Source organism: Marmota marmota, unplaced genomic scaffold (genome assembly GCF_001458135.2).
Source record: "Marmota marmota marmota unplaced genomic scaffold, marMar, whole genome shotgun sequence".
Taxonomy (NCBI): Eukaryota; Metazoa; Chordata; class Mammalia; order Rodentia; family Sciuridae; genus Marmota; species Marmota marmota.
In genome coordinates, this window is record NW_026000037.1 from 7006630 (window position 1) to 7015050 (window position 8421).

The window sequence follows — 8421 nt, forward strand, 5'->3', positions numbered from 1 at the left end:
TATATATATAAACTTTATTTTGGGTTTATGTTGGTTTTCTCAACCACTCTGCATGGAACCTGGCTCATAGGAATTCCCCAGGAATTGCGACTGCTGAATAATGGAAGAACCCTGGGCCATTTTGTTCACCCACCTGAGCAGGAGCACATGGGATCACACCAGACTGGGCACTGCCAGCAAAGGAGCTTTATTTTCATGTTGTTTTTTAAATTTAATTTTTAAAATTTTTGTTTGTTTGTTTGTTTATTTATTTATTGCTGTTATCTGGGATTGAACCCAGGGGTGCTTAGCTGCTGAGCCATATCCCCAACCCTTTTTTATTTTGAGAGAAGATCTGGCTATTTTTTTTTAAACTCAAGAAAATCCTTTATGTTTCAGAGTGTGGTGAATGAAGTCAGGCAGCCCATCTCTGGACCCTCACGACTGGGTTTGAATCCCGAGCTTGCTCTGCACTAGTGTGATTTGGGGCAGGCTACCCAGTCTAGCTTCTCCAAGCCTCAGGCTAAGCAACTTTAAATTGGAGACAATGTAATACCTGCTAAGGACCACTAGGAGGATTAAATGACATTATTTGGTACTCAGTTCAGAGTCTGCCCATGGGCCTCAGTAAGCTTCAGCTACTATTATTATTTTCATCATTGAGATGAATATTACTATGTTGGCCTGTAATCTGACCACACAGTATCTCTAATCACTGAGTCTCATTTATTTCTGAAGTCTCCCCAAACCAATGTCTCCTACATAACAGCCATCCAAGTACGAGAAGTTGGCTTTTTCTTCTCTTCTTGTAAGTTTAATATTGCTTCAGTATGCCTCATAATATTTCTTTCTCTAATTACTTTTGCCACCTGAGTCTGACTCATCAAAATCAAACCATCAATCCAAAGTCTGACATTGAATTCAGTACCCAGGGCTGTCCAACCAGCTTCAGCAAAGGCCATATCTCCTTTGACCTGAGCAGTTGTTTTGTCCATTACCAAAGCTGAGAATCACGTTATCTTTTTTGGCAGACACAGCACAATGTTGAGTTTACTAAAGTTTTACAAAATCCTAACTTTTTATGCATAGCTTCTAAGAGATCTATTTCGTATTCTAAACTCCTATTGTTTTATTTTAAATAGGTTTTAGTTCTGCAAAAATGCTCAACATCACCAACCATTAGAAAATGCAAATGAAAACCACAGTGAGATATCACTTGCCCCAGTTAGCAGGGCTATTTCACAATGACCAGTGCTAGCAAATGCTGGTGAGGATACAGAGAAAAGAGAAATCTTTGACATGGTTAGTGGGAATGAAAGTTAGTGCAGCCATTATGGAAAGCAGTATGGAGGTTCTGAAATGATAAAAAATAGGGCTACATAGATCTGGCAGTCTCACCACTGAGTACATATTTAAAGGAAATCAGTATGTCAAAGAGACAGCAGTACTCCTGTGTTTTTTGCAGCACTATTCACAATAGCCAAGATAGGAATTGACCTAAGCACCTATGAATGGACAAAATAAAATGAGCTGCATATACACAGTGGAATCCTACTCAGCCATAAGAAGCATGAAATCCTGTTATTTGTGGCATTGTGTATGGATCTGGAGGACATTATGTTAAGTGAAATAAACCAAGCATAGAAAGACAAATAGCATGTGATTTCATTCATATGTGGCATCTGAAAAGGTTGATCTTGCAGAAGTTGAGAGTAGAATGGTGGTTACCAGAAGACTGGGAGACAGGTTGATGGAAGAATAGTGGTTGGTAATTGGTTACAGTTCTGGTGCTCTATGGCACAGCAGGGTGAATATAATTAACAATAGCACATTGCTCATCTCAAAATATCCAGAAATTGAATGGAGTCACCATTAAAAAATGATAAAGGCTTAGGTGATGGACATGTTACCTCATGCGATCATCTCACAATAAACACGCATCAAAGCTTCACATTGCACCTCATAAATGTGTGTAGTTACGTCCATTATAAAAATTTTTGAGTGAATGGATAAGTGAAATGAGATAAAATGCTCTTTTTAAAGATAATAGGTATACTTTAAAAGTACGGTATAAAATAAAAGCACATATTATGAAGGATTATGATTATTTAATGTTTAAAATCTTGTTTTTTTTTCACATAGATCATGTTTTTAAGTATAAAAACAAACTTATATAGTAGAAATGACCAAATTTCTATGAAAAGAAATGGAATAAAGAAAGGGCAGGGACATTTCACAGGAAGACATACCAAGCAGGTTCAGAACTGGCACTATTAATTGAGTAATCTTATTTTTTTTCCCTGTGGCAAATACCATAGTTTTATCATTCAAGATTTTGTCATCTTGTTTCCCCTGGATTGTTCTACTCTCTCTTTTTAAAAATATTCCTTAATTCTTTTTTTTAAATATTTTTTAACATTTTAAAATGTTTGTTCTTTTTGGTCATACACGACAGTGGAGTATAATTTGACTTATTCATACAAACATGGAGCACATCTATTCTAATTAGGATCCCAGTCTTTTGGTTGTACATGATGTAGAGATTCACTGTGGTGTATCATATATGTACACAGGAAAGCCATATCAGAATCATTCCACTCTGTTTCCTATTTCTTTCCCCATTCCCTTCCCTTCATTCCTCTTTGTCTAATATACTGAACTTCTATACCTCCCCTCCCCTCCCCTGTGTTGTGTGTCAGCATCCACACATCAGATAGAACCTCCATACTGTTTTGGAGATTGGTTGATTTTGCTTAGCATATTGGTCACCAGATCTATCTATTTTCCAGCAAATGTCATAAAGCCATTCTTTTTTTTTATGGCTGAGTGATATTCCATTGTGTGTATATATACAACATTTTCTTTAACCATTAATCTGTTGAAGGGCTCCTAGGTTGGTTCAACAAATGGTGCAGTTTGGTAGATAGGGATTAAATTTTATTCTGCTACATATGGATTTCCAGTTTTTTCAGCATCATTTGTTGAATAGCTCAACTATTGTGAATGGAGCTGCTGTAACATAGATGTGGCTGCATCACTGTAGTATGCTGATTTTAAGTCCTTTGGATATATACCAAGGATTGGAATTACTGGGTCAAATGGTAGTTCCATCCCATGTTTTCTAAGGAATCTCCATTCTGCTTTCCACAGTGGTTGCACCAATTTTCAGCCCCACCAGCAGAGTATGAGCGTGCCTTTTTCCCCCCACATCCCTCGCCAACATTTATGGTTACATGTCCTCTTGATAATGGCCATTCTGACTGAAGTGAGATGAAATCCCAGTGTAGTTTTCATTTGCATTTCTTTAATTGCTAGAGATAGTGAACATTTTTTCATATATTTATTGACCATTTATATTTCTTCTTCTGTGAAGTGTCTGTTCAGTTCCTTTACCCATTTATTGATTGCATTATTTGTGATTTTGGTGTTCAGTTTTTTTTTATATATATCCTGGAGATTAATGCAATATCTAAGGTGCAGATGGCAAAGATTTTATCCCATTCTGTTCTTGTTTCCTTTGCTGAGAAGACACTTTTTAATTTGATGCCATCCCATTTATTGATTCTTGATTTTACTTCTTACGCATTAGGGGTCTTGTTGAGAGTGTCTGTTCCTAACCCAAAATAATGGAGTGTTGGGCCTATGTTTTCTTCTAGTAGATGTATGGTTTCTGGTCTAAAGTCTAGGTCTTTGATGTACTTTGAGTTTTGGGCAGTTTGATATATAGGGATTAAACTTTATTCTGCTACATATGGATTTCCAGTTTTCCCAGCACCATTTGTTGAAGAGGCTATTTTTCTTTAATATAGGTTTATGGTACTTTTGTCCAGTGTGAGATAACTGTATGTGGGTTTGTCTCTGTGTCTTCTATTCTGTACTGTTGGTGTACATGTCTGTTTGGGTTCCAATACCATGCTGTTTTTGTCACTAGAGCTTTGTAGTGTAATTTAAGGTCTGGTATTCTGATGCCTCCTGCTTCACTTTTCTACCTAAGGAGGGATTGCTTTGGCTATTCTGGGTCTCTTATTTTTCCAAATGAATTTCGTGATTGACTATTCTATTTCTATGGAGAACATCATTAGAATTTTAATAGGAATTTCATTGAATCTGCATAGTGCTTTTGGTATTAAAGCCATTTTGATAAGATTAATTCTGCCTATCCAAGAGCATGGGAGATCTTTCTATCTTCTAAGGTCTTCTTCAAATTATTTCTTTAGTGTTCTGTGTTTTCACTGTAGAGGTCTTTCACTTTTTTTAAGGCTTTTGTGAATAGGATAGTTTTCTTAATTTCTCTTTTGGTTCTTTCATCATTGGTGTACAGGAACACATTTGATTTGTGGATGTTAATTATATATCCTGCTACTTTGTTGAATTTGTATATGAGTTCTAGTAATTTTCTGTTGGCATTTTTTTTTGGTCTTCTAAATTTAGAATCATGTTGTCAGTACATAGGGATAGTTTTAGCTCTTTTTTCCCCCTCCCTATTTATATTTGTTTAATTTATTTCTTTCGCCAATTGTTCTGGCTAGAGTTTCAAGGACTATGTTGAATGGAATTGATAAAAGAGGGCATCCCTGTCTTTTACCAGTTTTTAGAGGGAATGCTTTCGGTTTTTCTGATGTTGGCCTTGGGTTTAGTATATATACCTTTTACAATGTTGAGGTGTGCTCCTACTATCTCTAGTTTTTCTAGTGTTTTGAACATGAATGGATGCTGTATTTTGTCAAATGCTTTTTCTGTATTAATTGAGATAATAACGTAATGCTTGTCTTTAAGTCTATTGATGTGGTGAATTACACTTATTGATTTCTCTATGTTGAATGAAACTTCATCCTTGGAATGAGCCCCACTTGATCAAGATGCACTATCATTTTAATGTGTTTTTACAAGTGATTTGTCAGTATTTTACTAGGAATTTTTGCATTTATGTTCATCGTGGATATTGGTCTGAAGTTTTCTTTCCTTGATTGTATCTTTGTCTGGTTTTGGTATCAGGGTGATTCTAGCTTCATAGAATGTTCTGAAAGTTTCCGTCCTATTCTATTTCATGAGATAATTTAAAGAGAATTGGTGCTAGTTCTTCTTTGAAGACGTTGCAGAACTAGGATGAGAATCCATCTGGTCCTGGGCTTTTCTTTGTTAGGAGGCTTTTGGTGGAATCTTCGATTTCATCACTTGGAATTAATGTGCTTAAATTTTCTCTGTACTCCTCATTCAATTTATGTAGGTTACAAGATTCTAGAAATTTGGTAATGTCTTCAAGAATTTCTATTTATTGGAGTATAAATTTTCAGAATACTTTCTGATTATCCTTTGTATTTCAGTGTTGTTCTTGATGATATTTCTTTTTTTATCACAAAGTTTAGACGTTTGAGTTTTTTCCCCCTTTCTCAAGTTAGCATTGCTGAGGGATTATCAGTTTTATTTTTTTCCAAAGAAACAACTTTTTTGTTGTTGATTTTTTTGAAATTCTTTTCAATTTCATTGATTTCAGGTTTATTTTAAATATTTCCTGTATTCTACTTCTTTTAATGTTGATTTGTTCTTCTTTTTACAGGGCCTTGAGATGTAGTGTTAGGTTATGTATTTGGTATCATTCTATTATTTTAATGAACGAGCTCAGTGCCCTGAACTTTCTACTTAGAACCACATTCTTAGTGTCCCAGAGATTTTGATATGTTGTGTTCTCAGTGTTATTTACCTCTAAGAATTTTTTTTATTTTGTACCTGCTTTATTATGCTATTAATTGATCATATAGTAGTGTACTATTTAGTCTCCACATATTAGAGGTGTTTCTATTTTTTATTATATCATTTATTTCTAATTTCATTTTATTATCATCTGATAGAATGCAAGGTGTTATCTCAATTTTTTTTTTTTTTGTATCTGCTGAGTGTTGCTTTGTGGTCTAAGATGTGGTCTATTTTAGAAAATGATCCATGTGCTTCTGAGTAAAAAGTGTATTCAGTCATTGATGATTGAAATTCTATATATGTCTATTAAGTCTAAATTATTAATTATATTACTTTGTTAAAGTTTATTTATTTATTCTAATTTTTTATACATGACAGCAGAATACATTTCAATTCATAGTACTCATACAGACACAATTTTTCATGTCTGGTTGTACACAGAGTAGAGTCACATCTTTCATGTCTTCATACATGTACTTAGGGTAATGATTTCCACATCACTCCATTATCTTTGTTATTCCCATGCCCCCTCCTTTTACCTTCCTCCCCTTTTCCCTAGCTTAAGTTCCTCCATTCCTCACATGCCCTCCCCCCTTCCTATTATGTATCAGTATCCACAGATCTGAGAAAATATTTGGTATTTGTTTTTTTTTTTGGATTGGCATATTTCACTTAGCATAATATTCTGCAACTCCATCCATTTACCTGCAAATGCCATGATTTTACTCTCTTTTAATAGTGAGTAATATTCCATTGTGTATATATACAACATTTTTTATCTATTCATATACGGAAGGGCATCTAGGTTGGTTCCACAGTTTAGCTATTGTGAATTGTGCTGCTATAAACATTGATATGGCTGTGTCCCTGTAGAATGCTGTTTTTAAGTCTTTTCGGTATAGACCAAGGAGAGGGATAGCTGGGTCAAATGGTGGTTCCATTCCCAGTTTTCCAAGGAATCTCCATATTGCTTTCCATATTGGCTGCACCAATTTGCAGTCCCACCAGTAGTGTATGAGTGTACCTTTTCCCCCACATCCTCACCAACACTCATAGTTGTTTGTATTCTTAATAGCTGCCATTCTGATTGGAGTGAAATGAAATCTTAGTTTTGACTTGCATTTCTCTAATTGCTAGAGATGATGAACATTTTTTCATATATTTGTTGATTGATTGTATATCCTCTTCTGAGAAGTGTCTGTTCAGGTCCTTGGCCCATTTATTGATTGGGTTATTTGTTTTTTGGTGTTAAGATTTTTGAGTTTTTTATATATCCTAGAGAGTCGTGCTCTATCTGATGTGCATGTGGTAAAAATTTGCTCCCATTATGTAGGCTCTCTGTTCACTTGACAGATTGTTTCTTTTGCTGAGAAGAAACTTTTTAGTGTGAATCCATCCCACTTATTGATTTATAATTTTATTTCTTGCGCTATAAAAGTCTTATTAAGGAAGTAGAGGCCTAACCGATATGATGAAGATTTGGAACTTCTTTTTCTTCTATTAGATGCAGGGTCTCTGGTTTAGTCCCTAGGTCCTGGATCCACCTTTAGTTGAATTTTGTGGATGGTAAGAGATAGAGGCTTAATTTCAGTTTGCTGCATATGGATTTCCAGTTTTCCTAGCACTATTTATTGAAGAGGCTATCTTCAATCCAATATATGTTTTTGGCACCTTTGTCTAGTATGAAATAACTGTATTTATGTGGGTTTGTCTCTGTGTCCTCTACTTTGTACCATTGGTCTACCAGTCTGTTTTGGTGCCAATACCATGCTGTTTTTGTTACTATTGCTCTGTAGTATAATTTAAGGTCTGGTATAGTGATGCCACCTGCTTCACTCTTCTTGATAAGGATTGCTTTAGCTATTCTGGGTCTCTTATTTTTCCAGTTGATTTTCATGACTGATTTTTCTATTTCTATGAGAAATGTCATTGGGATTTTGATTGGAATTGCATTAAATCTGTATAGTGCTTTTGGTAGTATGATCACTTTGACAATATTAATTCTGCCAATTCAAGAACAAGAAAGATCTTTCAATCTTATAAGGTCGCCTTTAATTTCTTTTTTTAGCATTCTGTAGTTTTCTCTGTAGAGGTCTTTCATTTCTTTCATGAAGTTGACTCCCAAGTATTTCATTTTATTTTATTTTTGAGGTTATTATAAATGGGGTAGTTTTCCTACTTTCTCTTTCAGGGGATTTGTCACTGATGTACAGAAATGCCTTTGATTCATGGGTGTTGATTTTATATCTTGCTACTTTGCTGAATTCACGTTTTAGTTCTAGAAGTTTTTCTGGTGGAATTTTTTGATTCTTCTAGGTATAGAATCATACCATCAGCAAATAGTGATAGTTTGAGTTCTTCTCTTCCTATCTGCATCCCTTTAATTTCTTTCATCTGTCTAATTGATGTGGCTAGAGTTTCAAGGCCTCTGTTAAATCAAAATGGTGAAAAAGGGCATTCCAGCCTTGCTCCTGTTTTTAGAGGGAAAGTTTTCAATTTTTCAACATGTAGAATGATGTTGGCTGGGGCTTAGCATAGATAGCTTTTACAATGTTGAGATATATTCCTGTTATCCCTAGTTTTTTTAGTGTTTTGAACATGAAGGGGTGCTGTATTTTGTTGAATGTTTTTTCTGCATTTATTGAGATGATCATATGATTCTTATCTTTAAGTCTATTGATGTGATGAATTATATTTAGTGATTTCTCTATGTTGAACCAACCTTGCATCCCTGGGATGAACCTCACT